Source organism: Salvelinus fontinalis, chromosome 15 (assembly GCF_029448725.1).
Source record: "Salvelinus fontinalis isolate EN_2023a chromosome 15, ASM2944872v1, whole genome shotgun sequence".
Lineage (NCBI taxonomy): Eukaryota > Metazoa > Chordata > Actinopteri > Salmoniformes > Salmonidae > Salvelinus > Salvelinus fontinalis.
This window is the reverse complement of record NC_074679.1, coordinates 17,918,599-17,942,412: the sequence shown is the minus strand read 5'-3', so window position 1 is coordinate 17,942,412 and position 23,814 is coordinate 17,918,599. Positions and strand designations below refer to the sequence as shown.

At 44.5% G+C, this 23,814-nt stretch overlaps 1 long non-coding RNA gene and 1 pseudogene across 1 annotated transcript; both read left to right on the top strand.

Moving 5' to 3' along the window:
• The first annotated feature begins 116 nt into the window (after positions 1 to 116).
• Positions 117 to 4,406, top strand: LOC129811492 (uncharacterized). Its single transcript, XR_008752888.1, has 7 exons — positions 117 to 990; positions 1,124 to 1,266; positions 1,367 to 1,449; positions 1,621 to 1,762; positions 1,982 to 2,126; positions 2,228 to 2,338; positions 2,632 to 4,406. It is a non-coding gene; the product is annotated as an uncharacterized LOC129811492 (long non-coding RNA).
• A 7-nt stretch (positions 4,407 to 4,413) lies between these two features.
• Positions 4,414 to 23,814, top strand: part of LOC129811243 (RNA polymerase II-associated protein 1-like) — a 29,168-nt pseudogene continuing 9,767 nt past the window's right edge.

Sequence of the window (23,814 nt, the reverse complement as noted above, 5' to 3'; positions counted from 1 at the left end):
GATCAGTGCCTGTAATTTACAATGTTCTAGACCAGCTAGCTACAATATTTTTTTTTTTAATTAGGCAAGTCAGTTAAGAACAAGTTCTTATTTACGATGACGGCCTAACCCGGTTGTGATACAGCCTGGATTCAAACCAGGGTCTGTAGTGACACCTTTAGCACTGAGATGCAGTGCCTTAGACCGCTGCGCCACTCGGTCAAATGGCAGGACAGGACAGGACTTGATATGCTGTAACTTAGGTGAGAGGCAAGGAGAATGTAATTGGCTTAGTTAAAATATAATTTTCTGGTGTGCTATGATATCACAACCCTGTACGTAAACATAATAATAAGTAGCCATATAACGTATTGTGTGATATCCTATTGTAATGACCTGACTAGATCATAAAAGAACAACTGTCCAGACAGAGGATTGAGTTTACGAATGGACGGTTTATTAAACCAACTTTACACAGGCGACTGTTTGGCCGTAGCGCACGCCAAATAAATGAAAGATAGCCCACAAGCCAATCGTGACCTTCTCTTGTGAAGCCCAGACATAAGAGAGAGAACAAAGGCTAAACCTGGTCTTAACTTCCAACGCTCCATCCCCCTGCCCAACCCCCCTCCACGCCACTCCGCCAACCGCCAGGATGCCCGGCATCAGAACATTCCAGGCATTCCCGTGATTGGCAGATAGCAGGTTGATTGACATGTCGGACCCCGCGAACACAACCACCTACTAGCCTAACACATAACACACAGCTGTCTGTGCGGGTCGCTACACTATTATGTCTACAGACAGTCAATTCCTTTTGCCTAACATGTTCCTTTATCTGTAGGGGGATGATACGGCATCCCAAGCCCACTGACTCTGAGGCTGATCTACGAGAGCAGGAGAAGTTTCTTGCCTCTGGGACCCAGTCCATAGTCAATGTGGTCTGACGGCCAGACAAAAGAACAGGAGACTCAGGGGGCTCAAGGAGAACAGATGTGGTCACAATCTAAGGTTCATAGTAACTAAGTTCATTATCATACACCTCTCTGCAAGACAGTTGATTGTGTGTAGCTTCAAGCCTAAAGAAAATCTTTGGTATTTTGATTGTTAATAATATGATGCTGTACATCTTTCTTTATATCAGTCAGATGAGCTCTCCACTCTGACTCCTGCACCTCCCAAAAAGTCTTGCTTTCAAAGCCGAGCGTGTTGGCTTCGAGGATGAGGACTCAGAGGAGGCTGGACAGACATGACATGCACACCAGTGCTGTTCTCACCAAGAACATTGTGAGTGATACTCTCACCATCTGTCTCCTGCTCAGTAGAGCCACACAGCTCTGTTTGTCTCAACAACTACCTCTATTTTTACACTCTTCTCTTCCCCTAGGAGAGGGACACTAGCACTACACCAGTGTCCTTACCAACATTAATTCTCCTAAAGTATTACATCGGCCGGAGAAGGAGAGCCCGGTAGGAGCTCAATTTAGTAATGCGGATCAATGAGTTGGTAAAATACAAAAATTACATGCTGTAGTTAACTGCTCAAAAAAATTGAAGTTTATACCAGATGTAATGTAATTAATCCAAAATGGTGCTTCACAAGTTCTGGATGCAAACTTAAACTATGCCATTAAACTATAGAAAGAGGAGCATTTGCCCGACAGATTGCAGCATAGAGAATAAGAGGGGAAGACCACTTTGTGCTGTGTACCAGAATCCAAGGAGCTGAACCTCTTTCCAGAATCCTCCATGGATAAGGATCAACCTCATTCTAGACTTGACAGTAAGTACCATAATTCAAATTCTTAATTTCATTAAGTTGATAAGAATAGATTGCTGGCAGGCAATAATAATGTACTTGGATGTCTATTCTGTAGGCCTAAATTGGCTTGCACTGAATGTGATGTCCTGTTTGTTTTTGTACTGTCTCACTTGCAAGACAAGCCTGGCAATGCTAAATTGTTCAGTTGTTCACCTGCTCATGTCTCTCTTTCTCTTCCAGGATTCAGTGCGATGGTGGTCCAGGTGCTGGGTGGGTCAGACAGTACAGTAGAAAGTGAAGATCCACCAGGAGAACCAGGCCAAATTACATGCCATGTCTAAGGGCGAGATCCTGGAGGAGCAGAAAAGGCTGCTGGGTCAGCTAGGTAGGCCCAAGTTACTGTTTGGGGGCTCTTGTGCTGTGTTTAAAAAAAGGATATGATGTGAGCCTATTAAATGTTTCATATTGTGTACCTCTACCTCTCAGATCCCAGACTGGTTGACTTTGGAAGGGACTCGTAAGGCACTGGGAGTCTCTGTCGCAGTCAGGTGATCCAGCAGTGGAGCCCTCAACACTCTGGCCAACATTCTCACCAAGGTAGTCAGGTAGCCTAGTGGTTAAGAGCATTAGGCCAGTAACCACAAGGTCATTGGTTCGAACCTGAACCGATTAGGTGAAAAGTCTGTCTGTGCCCTTGACCCAGGCACTTAACCCTTACTGCTCCACTGTCGCGCTGAAGAGAGTCTGATAAATTACTTAAATGTAAATGTACTGCCTGTCAATCAGTTTGATCATGTAGAGCCCTTCAACTGATATATGTATGCAGATGTTGTAGTTATCAAAAAGTACTTGAATCCACTTTAACATTGCAGATCTTTGTGTTTCTGTAGGCAGAGGGCTGGCAAGTTTACAGCTGCTCTCAGGGGTAGGGTGGTGGCAACTCTTCTGGCCTTCTCTTCATGCTGCACTTCTCACTGGACGATAATGTGGAGGGAGTGATGTCTGCCGCTGTGCAGGGGCTCGGTGTCCTCAGACGATGAAGTAAGGTAACTTACAGTGTGTGATTGCATCATCATCAGCAATATACCATGGCTTGCTATGTGTGTATAAACTCATGGTTAAAACCCAATCATTGTGTGTCTGGACAGCAGACTTTCATGATTCCATGGGCTGGCCTCCTTTCCTCTGTTCAGGAAGAGGTGGAAGACGAGGGGCTCTGAGGTCATGAGAGAGACTGCTTCAGAGAAAGAAGAAAAAAAGACTGATGACTTTTCCAGGGATGATGTCATTAAGGTTGACTAGAGACCTGACTGGTTAATCAAACCAACACTCCACAATCGCTCTCTCTGTAATTATGCAGTGCGTTGTCTTGGCACCCTGTGGAGAAGTACTAGTGATACAGTTGAAGTCAGAAGTTTACATACACCTTAGCCAAATACATTTAAACTCAGTTTTTCACAATACTTGACATTTAATCTGAGTAAATATTCCCTGTTTTAGGTCAGTTAGGATCACCACTTTATTTTAAGAATGTGAAATGTTAGAATAATAGTAGAGATAATGATTTATTTCAGCTTTTATTTCTTTCAACACATTCCCAGTGGGTCAGAAGTTTACATACACTCAATTAGTATTTGGTAGCATTGCCTTTAAATTGTTTAACTTGGGTCAAATGTTTCAGATAATCTTCCACAAGCTTCCCACAATAAATTGGGTGAATTTTGTCCCATTCCTCCTGACAGATCTGGTGTAACTCAGTCAGGTTTGTAAGCCTCCTTGCTCGCACATGCTTTTTCAGTTCTGCCAACAAATTATCTATAGGATTGAGGTCAGGGCTTTGTGATGGCCACTCCAATACCTTGACTTTGTTGTCTTTAAGCCATTTTGCCACAACTTTGGAAGTATTCTTGGGGTCATTGTCCATTTGGAAGACCCATTTGCGACCAAGCTTTAACTTCCTGACTGATGTCTTGAGATGTTGCTTTAATATATCCACATAATTTTCCTTCCACATGTTACCAGCTATTTTGAGAAGTGCACCAGTCCCTCCTGCAGCAAAGCACCCCCACAACATGATGCTGCCACCCCCGTTCTTCACAGTTGGGATGGTGTTCTTCGGCTTGCAAGCCTCCCCCGTTTTCCTCCAAACATAACGATGGTCATTATGGCCAAACAATTCTATTTTGTTTCATCAGACATTGCTCCAAAAAGTATGATCTTTGTCCCCATGTGCAGTTGCAAACCGTAGTCTGGCTTTTTTATGGTTTTGGAGCAGTTGCTTCTTCCTTGCTGAGCGGCCTTTCAGGTTATGTCGATATAGGACTCGTTTTACTGTAGATATAGAAACCTTTGTACCTGTTTCCTCCAGCATCTTCACAAGGTCCTTTGCTGGGATTGATTTGCACTTTTCGCACCAAAGTACGTTCATCTCTAGGAGACAGAACGCGTCTCCTTCCTGAGCGGTATGACGGCTGCGTGGTCCCATGGTGTTTATACTTGCGTATTATTGTTTGTACAGGTGAACGTGGTACCTTCAGGCATGTGAAAATTGCTCCCAAGGATGAAACAGACTTGTGGAGGTCCACAATTTTTTTTCTGAGGTTTTGTCTGATTTCTTTTGATTTTCCCATAATGTCAAGCGAAGAGGCACTGAGTTTGAAGGTAGGCCTTGAATTACATCCACAGGTACATCTCCAATTGACTCAAATTATGTAAATTAGCCCATCAGAAGCTTCTAAAGCCATGACATCATTTTCTGGAATTTTAAAGGCACAGTCAATTTAGTGTATGTAAACTTCTGACCCACTTGAATTGTGCTATACTGAATTATAAGTGAAATAATCTGTCAGTAAACAATTGTTGGAAAAATGACTTGTGTCATGCACAAAGTAGATGTCCTAACCGACTTTCCAAAACTATAGTTTGTTAACAAGAAATTTGTGGAGTGGTTGAAAAACAAGACTCCAACCTAAGTGTATGTAAACTTCCGACTTCAACTGTAAATGCATTGTGTAAAGCTGTTGGCTGTGTTGGTTTTCTGTCTCAGGGTTTACTGAGGATGAAGCTGCTTCCTAGGCTCCCCTACATCCTAGAGGGGATCCGCCCGTCACCCAGGGTGGTCCAGGATGTGATGGAAGTCCTGATCCGCATCTTCAAACACTCCTCCTCAGCAGCCACTCAGGTAACACCAACTACACCTCCCACAATGCCCTCTGGCATATCTCTGCCTCTCTCTTGTTTTATTAGCTGTAAGCACCTTCACATGAGTTACCATTTGTAGTATGAATAGTATCTGTACTGTCACTATAGGTCTTGGACTGCCTTCGTTTGAAGGAGACTGTGATGTCAGAGTTCCTGCCCTGCTCCTGGGCAGTGCCCACCTCACCGACCCCCAGTCTGTATGCGTGGCCAACGCCATGAAGCTCCTACATGTCCTGTACACCACTGACAGACACGCCTGTGCCAGGCTGGTAAGTGTGGAGAGAGGAATTTTCAAGCCCAACTACCAGCTTACCTGATGTATTAATACCACACTTAACCTTCCTCTGTTGGCTCTTGTATGTATCCATAGTAACTTCAATGTATAAGGGAGTGACTAATAAGTGTTTTATGATCTGGGTCGGATGTATGATCTGATAGACTAGTCCATCCATAATAAAGTCACCCTGACTGTGTGTTCCCCAGGTGAACTCTCTGGGTGTGCGGGAGCGTCTGTCTCGTCTGCTGGCCCCGGAGCCCAGTGATCTGCAGCTGGAGCCAGGGGAGGCCCTGAGGGTTAGCTCTGAGTCCTACCGGCTGTGGGCTGTGGCAGCCAGCTACGAGAGTAACTGGTCGTAACTGGGTTGGCTGACAACGTCACGAAAATGATGCGTGTGCATCGATGTGGCCGGAAGGTGTGCGTGATGTCATATATATGCTAATATGGCTACATTTCGCTTGCTAGCTAATCAGCAACTGTAACAATGTATTTCAGAGACAAGTGCTCATTGTGCAAATGTATTTGTTTTCAATAAACATTTGGAGACTAAATATAGTTGACATGTTGTCAACAGTCTCAGCCAACCCTGTCTGCTTTGCCCATAGTTGTGCACATGTCAGATTTGTTGCTATGCAACCAAGCGTCTATGGGCTCAGTCATATCATGGAAGACACCTGGTGGATGGTAGGGACGAAATAAGTCATCTGTACACGCCATCTTAAGTATTCTCCCATATACAATACCAATATCAGATGTGTGTAATCACATGTTGTTAGATTATACATGGCAAGAAAAGCTGTGTAAGCGAAAGGTTTCCTGTCATGCCAAATGCTCTTAGAAGCTTAGAAAAATAATTTTCTGAAAGAGTCCCTCAGAATGAGTAATACGGCAGAAACTTTCTCCCCTCTACCATTTCAAGAGACCTGTACCCCATCCTGGTGAAAATGTTGCAGTCTACCCAGCGGCTCTGGCCCCCTTCGGACCCCCTGCTGCCCCTGCAGCACCACAGGCTCCAGGCCCTCACTCTGCTCACACACGTCTCACACACCGCCGGCTGCCATCAGGAGCTGCAGGCTGGCCTGGTCAGGTAACACACACTCTGGCTTTCTGATACTTTTTAACTGTTCTCTCCTGCAGCTTTCTGTAGTTCCTTGATTTGTTGTTATCCACTAGATTCAACAGAGCCAAACCTCTACTTTCACTACAGTTCCCAGGGGTCTGAGTGTGTCCCCAGTGACGTGGGGTCATATAACAGGTCTGCAGCTCAAGGTGCTGGGGCTGCTAAAGGGCTGTGTGAGGACCCTGAGGGACCATGTCCAGAGGGAGAGCACCCTGAGACTGGTGCCGGCCTACCTGCGTTACATTGGGTCCCTTTACATTGGGTCCTTCTACTCCCAGCTCTCCATCCAGGTGAAAGTACAAACTATCATTTACATTTAAGTCATTTAGCAGACGCTCTTATCCAGAGCGACTTACAAATTGGTGCATTCACCTTATGACATCCAGTGGAACAGCCACTTTACAATAGTGCATCTAAATCTTTTAAGGGGGGGGGGGGGGGGGCAGAAGGATTGCTTTATCCTATCCTAGGTATTCCTTGAAGAGGTGGGGTTTCAGGTGTCTCCGGAAGGTGGTGATTGACTCCGCTGTCCTGGCGTCGTGAGGGAGTTTGTTCCACCATTGGGGTGCCAGAGCAGCGAACAGTTTTGACTGGGCTGAGCGGAAACTGTACTTCCTCAGTGGTAGGGAGGCGAGCAGGCCAGAGGTGGATGAACGCAGTGCCCTTGTTTGGGTGTAGGGCCTGATCAGAGCCTGAAGGTACTGAGGTGCCGTTCCCCTCACAGCTCCGTAGGCAAGCACCATGGTCTTGTAGCGGATGCGAGCTTCAACTGGAAGCCAGTGGAGAGAGCGGAGGAGCGGGGTGACGTGAGAGAACTTGGGAAGGTTGAACACCAGATGGGCTGCGGCGTTCTGGATGAGTTGTAGGGGTTTAATGGCACAGGCAGGGAGCCCAGCCAACAGCGAGTTGCAGTAATCCAGACGGGAGATGACAAGTGCCTGGATTAGGACCTGCGCCGCTTCCTGTGTGAGGCAGGGTCGTACTCTGCGGATGTTGTAGAGCATGAACCTACAGGAACGGGCAACTGCCTTGATGTTAGTTGAGAACGACAGGGTGTTGTCCAGGATCACGCCAAGGTTCTTAGCGCTCTGGGAGGAGGACACAATGGAGTTGTCAACCGTGATGGCGAGATCATGGAACGGGCAGTCCTTCCCCGGGAGGAAGAGCAGCTCCGTCTTGCCGAGGTTCAGCTTGAGGTGGTGATCCGTCATCCACACTGATATGTCTGCCAGATATGCAGAGATGCGATTCGCCACCTGGTCATCAGAAGGGGGAAAGGAGAAGATTAATTGTGTGTCGTCTGCATAGCAATGATAGGAGAGACCAACTATAGTGGTACTCAAGGAAATTAGCGTTGAATCTAAATAGTTTTAACATCCTGTCCTCGTCGCCTCGTTTTCCTTCATCAGTACAGATTGGAAAGAGCCTATAGAGAGAGCCTATATCACTATATCACTTTTACTTGTCTTCTCTTTTCCTATCTGGACTAGGGCCCTTTTATGTGTTTTTAGTTAGTAATACATGTCTGGACTAGGATCCTATTAGAATGTGTTTTTAGTTAGTAATACTTCTGAACTAGGGCCCTCTTATGTGTTTTTAGTTAGTAATACATGTCTGGACTAGGATCCTATTAGAATGTGTTTTTAGTTAGTAAAACTTCTGGACTAGGATCCTATTAGAATGTGTTTTTAGTAGTAATACTTCTGGACTAGGATCCTATTAGGATGTGTTTTTAGTTAGTAATACTTCTGGACTAGGGTCCTATTAGAATGTGTTTTTAGTTAGTAAAACTTCTGGACTAGGGTCCTATTAGAATGTGTTTTTAGTTAGTAATACTTCTGGACTAGGATCCCATTAGGATGTGTTTTTAGTTAGTAATACTTCTGGACTAGGGTCCTATTAGAATGTGTTTTTAGTTAGTAATATGTGTCCATGCCTGCCCTTTCAGAGCTTGTTCAATCCAGTGGAGGGTGCAGGAGCTGGAGATGCTGACCTCAGAGGTTCTTCTCCCTCTGCTGTCCCATGAGGCAGTTCACAGCCTGATTTAACAACCTCAAGTGAGTCCCATCTACTTGGCAGCATAGAGCAAAATCTATGGTGATTTACTCACACTCTGCAGAGCTTAATGGAAGGAATGTTGGTCTCTGTGTGGTTGTAATGGATATAAATATTTATTTTTCTGTCTCTGTGTGGTTGTAACACCCAGTTCTACTGCCCCGGCCCTGAGTTCATCCCCAGTCTGCCTGGCTTGGGCTTCTCCGGGTGGACGTCTGGTGGGGGTCTGGCTGGACTCAGCTCCCCCTTCCCCCTCATCACCTCCCTGTGCTTCCTCCTGGACAACCTCCTCAGCATCCACAGAAGCCTGGTCTGCAAAGTAGGTCCTTATGGAGCTGTAGTTACTCTCTGATTTTGTTAGGCGTAAACCACAAACAGTGCAACAAACAATTCACATGCATTTGTTTGCCTCGTTACCTTGCAGCTGGCTAGTGGGAGTAGGACTAATCTCTCTCCTATGGTTTCTATCTCTCCCTCTCTGTCCAGTTCAGCTCCCTCCTCCTCTTTGAGGCTGTGCTAGGATACCTGCTAAGACTGGCCCACAGACTGGTAGTGTTTTGAGCCCAACATCCCTCCCATCACTCAGTCTTAGGCTAGTCTCTGTATCAGTCTGTTTAGCTATCACGCCACTCCTGTCATGCTGAACGCCACCTTTCACATATAACATGGAGTACAAGGAGTGGAATGTTTGCAAAACAGACTGGTACCTAGGGCTGTTGCGGTGACCACATTATTGCCACACCGGTAGTCATAAGTCAAATTCCACGTGACCATTGAGTCACGGTAATCTCCTTTTATGCACTCTGGACATGCGTTGGTAGTACCCAACTCACTAATGACCATCAAGTCCTAATGGCCTGGTACTCAGGGCTCTATTGTCCCTCTAACCCACTCTGACATCAATGCAGATGCAAGTCAAACAGACATCAAACACTTATCATCAAAACAGTATCATGCTTTTAAAACTCACCTCACTGTGATCTATCAATTTGAAGAAAGAAGTTTAACAGGTTGAAACTGAGCGGAAAACATGGTCATTGTGGATGTTGTTTCAAAGCCAAACCCAACAAAGAACTGTTACTCAGTTAAGCCCAAAAGATAATTCTGTCTTATGGTTAACAACTCCTCGATTAAAACCTGTTGTAGGTTAGTTGAACAAGAAGCCATGTCTGTATTTACGAGAAAAACAAACCAGATTCAGAAGAACCTCACCAGGACAGAAGAACAGGCCCTTAATTAACTACTGAAAGACTAATCTTTGGTTATCAAACCTGCAGGCAAGGGGGGTGCTGATGGAGTTTTAGACTATGACAAATACAAAAGAGAGGTTCAGAAACAACTCAGTAATGAAGGCTTCTATAGAAAACTGAGTGTTGATCCCACACAGGTGTTCTAAAGGGATATTAGCTCACATCTTGAGCCCTATTTAACAACCTTCTCAAACCCTGAATATGAATACCTTTTCTGCAAATGTGCCATATGTCCATGCCTGTACATTTTGCCTAAGTTACATGAACCTAAAACACAAGGGAATTGTCCAGGCAGACCAGTGGTTGCAGACTATTTCATTAAAACTCATGTGCAAGCATTGCCATCATATGAGAAAGAATCTATAGGCTTTATAAATAAGATTTCAGAAATAACGGGATTAACAGAAGACTGTAGTTTGGTCACATTAGATGTCGAGTCTACATACCAGCATTCCCCACAAGGGGGGCGGGCAGCCCTAGCTCACTACTTGAGAGACCGAGATACTAACAAATACCCACCAACAAACTTTATTCTATTCTATGTTTTGAAGTATAACTACTTCAAGTTTGATGATGAATACTACATCCAAACGAATGGAACATAGATCCAAGCTATTCTAACCTTTATGTGGGTCAATTTGAAGAACGTTTTGTTAACAATGAAAATTAATTATTGAATAAAACCCTGAAGTGGTATCGATATATTGACATTTTTTGTATATGGGGAGGAACGGGAGAAGAGCTGTCAGATTTTATGATATTACTCAATGACATTGACCCTAATCTCAAATTCACTATTGAATGTGACAACGTGTTCTTTACCTCGATATGTGGATTGAGAAAACAAATGTAACCCTGTTTACAACTGTGTACAGAAAAAGTATATTACAGGGAGACAGCTTCCACCCTGAGCCATTTAAAAAGACGATTTCCAAGAAGCCAGTTTTTCCAACAGCTCCGTATATGCCACTCCACAAAGGACTATCTAGAAAAAGCAGCGAATATCCGCAATAGGTTCCTAAGAGGCTACTCTCCACAATGTGTGGATGACGCTCTTAAATTGGCATATGTGAAAACAAGAGATTAACTACTACAAAAATGAACCACTAGAGCTAAAGAACACTCTCTAATGTTCATCACCACATATGCTTTTAACTCGCGCAAAGTGGGAGATGCTGTCAAGAAACACTGGCGTGTTTTATCATCGGACCCAGCTATTCCAGATGAAAATAAGAACCTACCACTTGTTGTATACAGGAGCGGTCCCAATTTCGCAACAAATTGGTCCATGCCAACTGCCAGACACAAAAGAAAATGAGCCAGGCCCTTTTACGCCCTCTTCCGAATAAAGGCATAGGATGCGCACAGTGCAACAATATGATGAAGTGTGAATATGTCTGCCACCCTCATACAGGAAAACGGTTCCAAATAAATTAAATGATTACGTGCTCCTCCACCCATGTTATCTACATGATTACATGTTCATGTGGGCTGTGTTATGTAGGCAAAACCTCTCGTTCTCTCAAACAGAGAATTAATGAACATACAAGTTAAGGGGAGGTGATATAAATAATACTGTGAGCAAAACATTATGTTATTGGTTTTTCACCCTCCAGACATTATTCCCAAAAGGTCGAATGCCCGTGCATGTTATGTTGTAAATGTGAACATAAACTAATGCCACCACTTCAGCCTAATTTGACGTTTTTTCTTGCACTGTACCCAATGATTTATGAAAACTTAATTGATAGGTCGATGTCCTCATTGTGGTTTTACAGACGTATTTAATACGTTTTTTGTACACACTTTATTAGAATACTTATGAAATGCACATTGTTATATTTGGTAACATGTTTATTTTCCCTCGACTCCAACCACATTCGATGCATTGAACGGATGTGGATGGAGCAATGTCGACATAGAAACACAAAAGCTCTGACGATGGTACGTAAGCTTAACAAAGAGCAGTGATACTGGCAAGAGCAGTGTACGGGTTTCTTCTTTTATTCTCATGTTAGTCAATTGTTACCATTAACCAGGCTGTATCACATCCGGCCGTGATTGGGAGTCCCATAGGGCGGCGCACAATTGGCCCAGCGTCGTCTGGGCTTGGCCGTCATTGTAAATAAGAATTTGTTCTTAACTGACTTGCCTAGTTAAATAAAATAAATAAATACAAAAAACCTGCAACAAAGTTAGCTCGGATGTGCGAGTCCCTTTTGAATTTTCAGGCCAAACACAACGAAATGGACAGCACTTTCTAAGGTGATGATTAGTTCAAAACACCTATACACATATTAGAGCTGATGCTTACGCATAGGCCTATATATGAGCCCAAGTCCGAAACAATTACCTGAGTTAAAATGATTGCGCCATTATACAATACATAGCCTAGTAGCCCACCGCATATTACGCACGGCAGAAAACATGAACAGATTTAAGATGTCTGGGGTACATAATTGGTCTATCTAGCTAGCCTATACTCCAAAACTTATATTAATAACCTTTATGTCTGGATTGTATTATTATACATACTGGATGTACTGGTTACATTATGCTACGCTCCAAACATTCTATCCATGAGTCTGGGCAGCCCAGCCTCACATTCAATTCGCGCATATATGTACAAAATGTATTTCAGCAGATTTCGTGCGTTTTTGTGCATTTTTGGGGTGTTTTGGGGTGGTTCAATTCGTTTGAAAATACACGAATTTCTGTGCTACTTAATTCGTGCGAAAAGACACGAATTTAACCAGTAGGCGACATAAGCCGTTGCAACAACCATAGACGCGATCGCCTGTATTTATTTATTTTATGTTATGAATATATAGATATTTTGTCTTTTTTTTAACCATATAACCATAAGAGGTTATATATATATATTGTCTTTATTTAATCCCTATTAAAACATTGTGGTTTTATGCCTATATGTACTGTTTTCGATTTTTCTGAACAGACTTTTCAGTATAGAATGAATGTAAGCAATGCATGATGGTTAATGGTGTTTTATTCGGTTGTAGTTCCATGTATTTCTTAAAAAATAAACGTGTAAACCATTTTTATTGAACAGAATGTAACTGAAAATACAATGGCAGCCTTGCCATTGTCCATCAATAACAAAACATTTTTTTTTTCGTATAACATTTGGGGAAACGTATGCAGTCATTGTAGTCTTACATTTTGTTGGCCAACCAAAATTACCAAAACGTTAACCCGTAATAAGGCTAGGGTGGCTGAGTGTAAATATATGGCTCTGAGTGTAGCACCTTTTCACTAGAAACGTTCTTGTGTTCAAATTACCGTCAGTGCGAAATAGCTAGAAAGCTTTCGTATTTCCACTTGGCTACACCTACGGTTACGATAACGATAAATCAAGTGCAATACCTGCATCGACCTGTGTCGAGCAGCAAAACACCGGAAAGCTTCTAGCCTACCGGAAAGTTACAAGAAGAACAAGAATAGTTACCTCATCCGGTCATGTGACACTCTGGATGCCCCCTAAAAGCAATTTCAACCGTTTTGAAAAATGACGCCTGTTAACCCCAAAAAAATACCAGGTGCACGAAAAGTTTGGACTTAGAATATTTTTTGAAAACCTCCATAAATCACTCAGGCCATTGACTCGAGAAGAAAAAACATAAAATATTTTCCAGAAGAAAAAACAGAATATTTTTTGAAAACCTCCATAAATCACTCAGGCCAGCACCCATTGATTTGGGGCGGTAGTATAGCGCTCCCAGAGCGGGTATGGAAGTCTGGATCCCCCCTAAAAGCATTTAAGGCTCTGTGTGTCTGTAAGCACCATACTTTTTCACTCCGTCCTTGCTGTGTGTGTGTGTGTGTGTGTGTGTGTGTGTGTGTGTGTGTGTGTGTGTGTGTGTGTGTGTGTGTGTGTGTGTGTGTGTGTGTGTGTGTGTGTGTGTGTGTGTGTGTGAGAGAGAGAGAGCTTTTCTTTGACATCTGTTTAGCGAAATTACTGATTTACAGTTCATGAGGGTTGACCGATTCACACATTTAAAGTTTTGGAAAGATCTGACCTTTTTAAACCTTCGAAACAGCACCTATGACCCCATTTTAAGGCACTTCCGGTTGGCACAGGAAGCTATAAGTAAATACATATCCTGATCGGGGTATGCTTTTACAGAATCCTGAGTTTTAAGTCTATACGTTAAGAACTGACTGATTTACACAGGGTTGAATGCACTATATATCACAAACTGCTGGTTGGGTATGGCAAAACACTTTTAGGGTGATTTTATCACTTCCGGTTGCTCCAGGAAGCTTAGAATCAACACAGGTAGACCTCATAGTGGCTTGATGGATTGTCATTGAAGACAGGTTCATAAGGCATTATTAACCCTCATAGGCTTCAGGTTGAATTTAGGGGTGCAGGCAATGTGTTCCTATGGGGTGAGATGTCATTGTAAACTGTTTGATGTAAACACCTTCTTTTAACTGTTAAGGGTTAATGCCACACGGTCAAGGTTAGGCTTGCACAGAGACCTTAGGAACGTTCCTGAGGTCAAATTGTGCTTCTAAACCTTAACAGTTCTCTCTCTGTCTCCCAAAAGCAAAAGACTTGAAATGTAGGTCAAGGGTCATCTTCTTGTCACTGTCGCTGCGCTCAGACCGAGCAAGCTACGGTCAAGCGGGGCATCTCGTTGAACTCGGCACGGCTATGGTGATGTCATTTTTAGTGGTAATTTCAGAATGCTATTTTGGTGGTTTTTCACTGTTGAAACATATTGCAAATGCACAAAAGTCAACTAGCAAGTCAGTGTCCATCAGCCAATTAGATATTTTCAGACACCAAACTGATACCATCTGACTCCAAACTCACTTTTTCCAACTCGTTTAGAAGCCAACTATCACATATTTCATAACAGGCCCAAAATTCACAGCGCCTTCCATTTAAACCATAATAAAACAAATAATAGGTAGTTATGTTCTAGCTGCGGGTCCAGTTTTCACAGTATTTTTAGCCCTATGTGAGGCGACCTCGAATCCCAAGTTTCGGCTCGATAGGTCATTCGGTGCCCGAGCAAAACCTTAATTGGTGCTGAAATTCCACTTTTTTCCATGCCTTGCTACGGGGTCCTTGAAGGAGCTATCGGACAGAAATGTCGGGGTCCGTCTCTATGGGCCGAGCCGGTTTCAATGCACCTAGTCGTGCAACTCTGGGACTTTTCTAAATGTCACCATTTTGTAATGCTCAAAATGAATTGAAGTCAATGCAAATGCACCGAGGCTTTTTATCGGTCCGAGAACCTTCTAGAGCCACATAACTCACCGTGCTTAATCGACCTGAGCTCTAGAACAGGTTTGTAAAGTTTCAGAACTCTAGGTCTGACGGTTCTTTAAAAGTTCAAACAAAAGTAACTATTGCAGGCACTGTCTGCCTCTAAGCCCCTCAGTGTCTCACTCCATCCTTTCTGTGTGGGTGTGTAAATTTTCCTTGAAATCTGATGGGATGAATGACTGATTTACAGTTCATGAGGGTTTCCTATTCACATATATTAAGTTTTGGAAAGATTTGACTTTTTTAACCCTTCGAAACAGCCCTTTTGACACCAATTATGGCACTTCTGGTTGGCACAGGAAGCTGAAAGTAAACACATATCCTCATTGGAGTGGGCTTTTACAGAATCCTGAGTTTTAAGTCTATACGTTAAGAACTCACTGATTTACATAGGGTTGAATGCACTATTTCTCTCAAACTGCAGGTTGGGTATGGCAAACACTTTTAGGGTGATTTAACCACTTCCGGTTGCTCCAGGAAGCTTAGAATCGACACAGGTAGACCTCATAGTGGCCTGATGGACTGTCATCGAAGACAGGTTCATAAGGCATTATTAACCCACATAGGCTTCAGGTTGAATTTAGGGGAGCAGGCAATGCATTCCTATGGGGAGACATGTCATTGTAAACTGTTTGATGTAAACACCTTCTTTTAACTATTAAGGGTTAATGCCACACGGTCAATGTTAGGCTTGCACAGATCGGGAGGACCTTAGGAACGTTCCTGAGGTCAAATTGTGCTTCTAACCTTAACGGTTCTCTCTCTGTCTCCCAAAAGCAAAAGAATATGAAATTGAGGTCAAAGGGTCATTTGGGTCCTTCTTCTTGTCCCTGTCGCTGCACTCAGACCGAGCTAGCTACGGTCAAGCGGGACATCTCGTTGAACTCGGCACGGCCTGGAGATAATGGCAATGCCATTGCAGGCTTTGTGTGTCTTTAAGCACCGTACTTTTTCACTCCATCCTTTTATCCCCTTTTCTTCGTGGTATCCAATCGCTAGTAATTACTATCTTGTCTCATCGCTACAACTCCCGTATGGGCTCAGGAGAGACGAAGGTCGAAAGCCACGCGTCCTCCGAAGCACAACCCAACCAAGCCGCACTGCTTCTTAACACAGCGCGCCTCCAACCCGGAAGCCAGCCGCACCAATGTGTCGGAGGAAACACCGTGCACATGGCCCCCTTGGCTAGCGCGCACTGCCCCCGGCCCGCCACAAAAGTCGCTGGAGCGCGATGAGACAAGGATATCCCTACCGGCCAAACCCTCCCTAACCCGGACGACGCTAGGCCAACGGACCTCCCGGTCGCGGCCGGCTGCGGCAGAGCCTGGGCACGAACCCAGAGACTCTGGTGGCGCAGCTAGCACTGCGATGCAGTGCCCTAGACCACTGCGCCACCCGGGAGGCAGATCTGACCTTTTTAACCCTTCGAAACTGACCCTATGGCACCATTTGAAGGTACTTCCGGTTGACATAGGAAGCTGAAAGTGAACACATATCCTCCTTGGGGTAGGCTCTTATATAATGTTGAGGTTTAAGTCTTTATGTTAAGAACTGACTTATTTACAGAGGGTTAAATGAGTGTGTGTTATTTCATAAAATCACATAAAATCACAGAATTCTGGCAGAGCTTCGAGACCCACTTAAAAAATGTTCGTCTGAACACACTGCAACTGGATCTGTAATTTTTTATTTTTTTTACTCCTTTTTGTGAACATGACCAATTTGTCAATGTACGATTTCTCTTAAATTACGATAGATAAATGGCTGGTTCTTTTTTTCCTGACACCGTATGCTTATGTACTTTGACGTGAAGCGGTCAAATTAGCACCCTACTTTGCGTTTTTGACCTTTAATCCCAGAAAAATGGCCATAACTCAAAAAGCGTTGAGGCCTCGACGCCATCTTGTTCGGGGCCAACTGTCCATTACATCTTCGAAATATTTTCCGTTTAGGAGAAAAGGCCACATGCATTTGCAATGTGCTTGTGCATTTGCAATATTATTTATTTTCCCTCTGGTGGGAATTTCCGAGACTGCGGAAAAATGACCAAAATTTGTTATTTTTATAAAACGGAAACCGAACGTCCGAGAGATTTAGTTTGATGACTTCCTGAAAGATCTCTCCCCCGCGCACGGCCCGACGCCGTCCACGAATTTTAGAAACGTTGCAGGACGTCTAGTAAGGGACCTTACATTTGCAAGTGGCGTTTCTCACTAACCATATGGCGAGTGCTAAAATGTTCCCTTAAGGTATGGAAAGGCCTTGGAAAGGCCATAAGTGTAAGCCAACATAATTCATTATTTTACATTAACATGTAATACATGCATTATGAAGAAAATGGTGTAATTTAGGCTCCACAAAATATGAAATGGGTTATGAAGAAAATCGTGTATGGTTGCCTACATGACAAAAAGGCGTTCTGATTACAAGTGCACCAGTATCCAAAGTATTAAGCGAAATCAAGCACAGAAAACAGCATTGGCATTAATAAAACAATATTTCCCACGAATTAAGTCGCACTTAAATGTGCGTCTTTTCTCAAATTCTGTTCAGCAAGTCTAAAACAGTACATATAGGCATACAACGACACATTTTAAAACATGGTTAAACAAAGACAACATTTCTGTATATTCATGACGTTGAATTAGCCATTAAGAAGAACAAAAATGAAAGACAAATTATCGCGTCTACATGGTTGTTGCAACGGCTTGTGTCGCCTACTGGTTAAATTCGTGTATTTTCAAACGAATTGAACCACCCCAAAACACCCCAAAAATGCACAAAAACGCACGAAATCTGCTGAAATACATTTTGTACATATATGCGCGAATTGAATGTGAGACTGTGTTGGTCTGGGAGAGAACATATAGGCAGGCCTAGGCGATGCTGTTGGTTCATTGATTTTGCGGGGCGGCTTACCGAGTGAGCCTACAGTTATATGCATTGGATTTTGAGTAGCCTAGTAATAGGGCATGCGTTATATTTTCATAATAGGTTGACATTACCTTTAGCTATAGAATATCTCACCACCTTGCGTTTCCATCGTCTCCTCTCAATTACATTTCAATTCAAATTAAAGGGCTTTATTGGCATGGGGAAAATATGTTTACATTGAAAAAGCAAGTGAAGTAGAAAATAAACAAAAGTGAAATAAACAATACAAATTAACAGTACACATTCACAAAAGTTTTCAAATGTCAAATGTGCAAATAGTACAAAAGGGAAAATAAATAAGCATAAAAATAGGTTCTATTTACAATGGTGTTTGTTCTTCACTGGTTGCTCTTTTCTTGTGGCAACAGGTCACATCTTGCTGCTGTGATGGCACACAGTGGTATTTCACCCAGTAGAAATGGGAGTTTATCAAAATTGGATTTGTTTATGAATTCTTCCTGGATCTGTGTAATCCGAGGGAAATATGTGATAGGGTCATACATCTGGCAGGAGGTTCGGAAGTGCAGCTCAGTTTCCACCTCATTTTGTGGGCAGTGTGCACATAGCCTGTCTTGTCTTGAGAGCCATGTCTGCCTATGGCGGCCTTTCTCAATAGCAAGGCTATGCTCACTGAGTCTGTACATAGTCAAAGCTTTCCTTAAGTTTGGTCAGTCAAGGTGGTCAGTTATTCTCTCTGTTTAGGGCCAAATAGCATTCTAGTTTGCAAAAAGTTTTTGTTACTTCTTTCTAATGTGTCAAGTAATTATATTTTTGTTTTCTCTTGATTTGGATGGGCCTAGTTGTGTTGCTGTCCTGGGGCTCTGTGGAGTGGGTTTGTGTTTGTGAACAGAGCCCCAGGACCAGCTTGCTTAGGGGACTCTTGTTCAAGTTCATCTCTCTGTAGGTGTTGGCTTTGTTATGGTTGGTTTGGGAATTGCTTCCTTTTAGGTGGTTGTAGAATTGAACGGCTCTTTTCTGGATTGTGATTATTAGTGAGTGTCGGCCTAATTCTGCTCTGCATGCATTATTTAGTGTTTTACGTTGTACACAGAGGATATTTTTGCAGAATTCTGCATGTAGTCTCTCAATTTGGTGTTCGTCCCATTTTGTGAATTCTTGGTTGGTGAGCAGACCCCAGACCTCACAACCATTAAGGGCAATGGGTTCTATAACTGAGCCAAGTATTTTTAGCCAGATCCTAATTTGTTTGTCGAATTTATGTTCCTTTTGATTGCATAGAAGGCCCTTCTTGCCTTGTCTCTCAGCTTTGTGGAAGTTACCTGTGGTGCTGATATTTAGGCCGAGGTACAGTTGGAAGTTTACATACACTTAGGTTGGAGTCATTAAAACTCGTTTTTCAACCTCTCCACAAATTTCTTGTTAACAAACTATAGTTTTGGCAAGTCGGTTCGGACATCTACTTTGTGCACGACACAAGTAATATTTCCAACAATTATATACAGACAGATTATTTCACTTATAATTCACTGTATCACAATTCCAGTGGGTCAGAAGTTTACATACACTAAGTTGACTGTGCCTTTTAAACAGTTTGGAAAATTCCAGATAATGATGTCACGTAGATTAGGCCAGAAGGCTAAACTGAAAAACCTAACCTCTATCAAATAAAAAGATGGCGGAGTACTTCTGTGCAAGGGTGTTTATTTACATTGTGAATCCGGAAGAAAAACAACAGTACTGCCATCCAAAGTATCTATTATGGGACAGCTAAAAACAATGCTGCCCCATCAACCGCTCAATCCAAAATGGTCCACTCTTGAACTGAAAGAGAGGCTCCTTTTGTAGGGGAACCCCCACCCATCAGAACATACCCAGCACTAATTAATTAAGCAATTACCTTCATCAAAGCCTACATTTTCCACTCAGCTAAACATACTGAATTGTATACATTGCAACACGTTTCTCATGATACAATATACCAATATAACACATTTACAAAATCCCATCCCTACTGACATGGAGTCTTCCAATATGCCCATTCACATGAACGCGCCATCCGGGACAGGCACTACAAAGCCAGCCCGATTACAGTAGCTCGGGTCCTTATACCAGCCCGATTACAGTAGCTCTGTTCCTTATCCCAGCCTGATTACAGTAGCTCGGGTCCGTTTCCCAGCCCGATTGCAATAGCTCTGGTCCTTATCCCAGCCCGATTACAGTAGCTCTGGTCCTTATCCCAGCCCGATTACAGTAGCTCTGGTCCATATCCCAGCCCGATTGCTGTAGCTCTGGTCCTTATCCCAGCCCGATTACAGTAGCTCGGGTCCTTATCCCAGCCCGATTACAGTAGCTCTGGTTTTTATCCCAGCCCGATTACAGTAGCTCGGGTCCTTATCCCAGCCCGATTACAGTAGCTCGGGTCCTTATCCCAGCCCGATTACAGTAGCTCGGGTCCTTATCCCAGCCCGATTACAGTAGCTCGGGTCCTTATCCCAGCCCGATTGCAATAGCTCTGGTCCTTATCCCAGCCCGATTACAGTAGCTCTGGTCCTTATCCCAGCCCGATTACAGTAGCTCTGGTCCATATCCCAGCCCGATTGCTGTAGCTCTGGTCCTTATCCCAGCCCGATTACAGTAGCTCGGGTCCTTATCCCAGCCCGATTACAGTAGCTCTGGTTTTTATCCCAGCCCGATTACAGTAGCTCGGGTCCTTATCCCAGCCCGATTACAGTAGCTCGGGTCCTTATCCCAGCCCGATTACAGTAGCTCGGGTCCTTATCCCAGCCCGATTGCAATAGCTCTGGTCCTTATCCCAGCCCGATTACAGTAGCTCTGGTCCTTATCCCAGCCCGATTACAGTAGCTCTGGTCCATATCCCAGCCCGATTGCTGTAGCTCTGGTCCTTATCCCAGCCCGATTACAGTAGCTCGGGTCCTTATCCCAGCCCGATTACAGTAGCTCTGGTTTTTATCCCAGCCCGATTACAGTAGCTCGGGTCCTTATCCCAGCCCGATTACAGTAGCTCGGGTCCTTATCCCAGCATACCCGGAAGCTACAGAGATGGAGAGAGGAACAGAACCAAACAAACAACGCGCTCATCCATAACATTGATAAGTACAATAAACGTTGCTTAAATTGAACATGAACGCTTGTCTGTATAATCTTTATACCATAAACTGTTACTGACGGGAGGTAAGAATAAAGTGTGAAATGTATGTACTAAGATAGAGAAGTTAACTTGTGTGTCGACCCACATTGTTAACGTAGCTGATAACGGAGTAGGGAGGCGCGATGAATGTTTGTGTGTTAGTGTACCAAACGCTGCCCGCGGCCAGTGACGAACTTCTCCGTCACATTACCTTCCTCCTCTCCTGAAGCAACCAGGTTCGGGAGTCGGGATAGGTAGTCTGCTGTGACGTTTTCTTTTCCTGCCTTGTGACGGACACAGAACCTGAAGGGCTGGAGCTCCAGATACCACCTGGTCACATGAGAATTCCGGTCCTTCATGGTCTAGATCCAGGTCAGGGCTCTGGTCTGTGTGCAGGTCAAATTCCCTCCCAAGAAGGTAGTAACGGAGGCTATCTAGTGCCCACTTTATAGCCTGGCACTCCTTCTCGATTGTCAAATACCTGGTTTCCCTGGGCAACATCTTCCGACTCAGGTACAGCACAGGTAGCTCTTCTCCTGGCCCCCCTTGGGCTAGTACAGCTCCAATTCCCACAGCCGAAGCATCCACCTGTACGAGAAACCGCTTATGCAAATCAGGGGTCTGGAGAACAGGGAATGAGCACAGGTGTTTTTTCAGCATCATGAAAGCTTCCTCACACTCCTCAGTCCACTTCACAGGGTTGCTGGCCACCTTTGAAGTGAGGTTGGTCAGAGGGACAGCGATGGTCGAAAACCGCGGAATGAATCTCCGGTACCACCCTGCCAGACCTAGGAAGGACTTCACCTGTGTCTTGGTTCTGGGTTGAGGGCTGTTCCTGATGGACTCCACTTTGTCCACACGAGGCCGAACTTCAGCCTTACCCAGCTGGTAACCCAGGTACTTTGTCTCCTGTTTTGCCCACTCACACTTCAGGAGGTTAAGCGTGAGGCCTGCATCATGGATCTTCCCCAGGACTCTGCTAAGATGCTGTATGTGCTCCTCCCAGGAGTGGCTGTAGATCACCACATCGTCCAAGTAAGCAGCACAGCAATCGTCCTGGACGAAGGTACCACGTTCATCTGTACAAACAATAGTACGCAAGTATAAACACCATGGGACCACGCAGCCGTCAAACCACTCAGGAAGGAGACGCGTTCTGTCTCTTAGAGATGAACATACTTTGGTGCGAAAAGTGCAAATTAATCCCAGAACAACAGAAAAGGACCTTGTGAAGTTGCTGGAGGGAACAGGTACAAAGTACCTATATCCACAGTAAAACGAGTCCTATATCGACATAACCTGAAAGGCCGCTCAGCATGGAAGAAGCCACAGTCCTGGAGGACCTTGTCCATCAGCCTCTGGAAAGTCGCAGGGGCCCCATGAAGGCCAAACGGCATAACCTTGAACTGGAACAGGCACATCGGCATCTGGAAGGCAGTGTAGGCCTTGGATTGTTCGTCCAGGGGCACCTGCCAGTACCCTTTGCAGAGATACAATGTGGTGATGTAATGAGCTCTACCTATTCTCTCCAGTAAGTTGTCAATTCAGGGCATGGGGTAGGCATAAAACTGGTAGATGGTATTCACCTTACGGAAGTCCATACAGACCCGCAGAGAGCCAGCCTTCTTTGGGACAATGACAATGGGGCTGCTCCATTCACTTGAAGATGGCTCGACAACATCCATCTCTATCATGGTGTGGAGCTCTTCCTTGAGGGCTACCACCAGCCTCTCAGGCACACGGTAAGGATGCTGGCAGACAGGGTTCTGGTCAGGATTCAAACGGATGATGTGTTCCAGGACTTTGGTTCTCCCTGGCCTCTGACTGAAGAGGGCCGGATACTTGCCAAACAGCTGCTTCAACACATCTTGCTTGTCTTCTTCCAGGTGAGCCAGTATGACCTCAGCTCGTCCTTTCCATGCCTCTGTGACCCCCTCCAACTCATCCTCTTCTTCTACTCTGCGGACCAGAAAGGACTTCCCCTTGGAGAGTTCTTCTCTCTCCTCCCAGGCCTTGAGGAAGTTAACATGATAGGCTTGCATCTCCTTACCCTTGTCCAGGTGCAGCACCTCATAGGTCACCGGGCCCATCTTCCTCCCGATTTGGTACGGCCCTTGCCACTGCCAAGGAGCTTGCTGGTAGACGAGGGAAGGAGGAGCAGGACTTTCTATCCTGGCTCAAACTCTCTGTGGCGAGCGTGCTGGTCATACCCTCTCTTCTGGGCCTTCTGGGCTTGCTGAAGGTTTGGCCTAGCTTCCTCTCGGTACCACTCCAGCCTGTCTCGCATCTGGAGGACGTACTGGACAATCCCCTGTCCCGAGGTAGCTACTGGAGGACCTTCGCATTACTTCTTCAGCAGGTCCAGTGGTCCCTGCACTGGCCACACATAGAGGAGTTCAAATGGTGCAAAACCTGTCAATGCCTGAGGCACCTCCCTGTAAGCAAAAAGCAGAAAGGGTAACCACTTATCCCAGTCTTTACCAGTGTCGGCCACAAACTTCCTCAGCATGTTCTTGAGCGTTTAATTGAACCTCTCTACTAGCCCATCCATTTGGCGATGGTAGGGAGTGGTACTCAAGCTTTTAATGCCCAGCTGTTGGTGGAGTTGAACCATCAGTCGCAAGGTGAAGTTTGTCCCTTGGTCCATCAGGATTCCATCTGGGATTCCTACATGAGAGAAGAGCTGAACAAGAGCACTGATTATTTTTGGAGTGGTTATGGAACGGAGTGGGAAGGCTTCTGGGAACCGGGTGGCATAGTCACAGATCACCCGTATATACTCGTAACCTGCGCTACTCTTCTCCAAGGGTCCAACAATGTCCATTGCA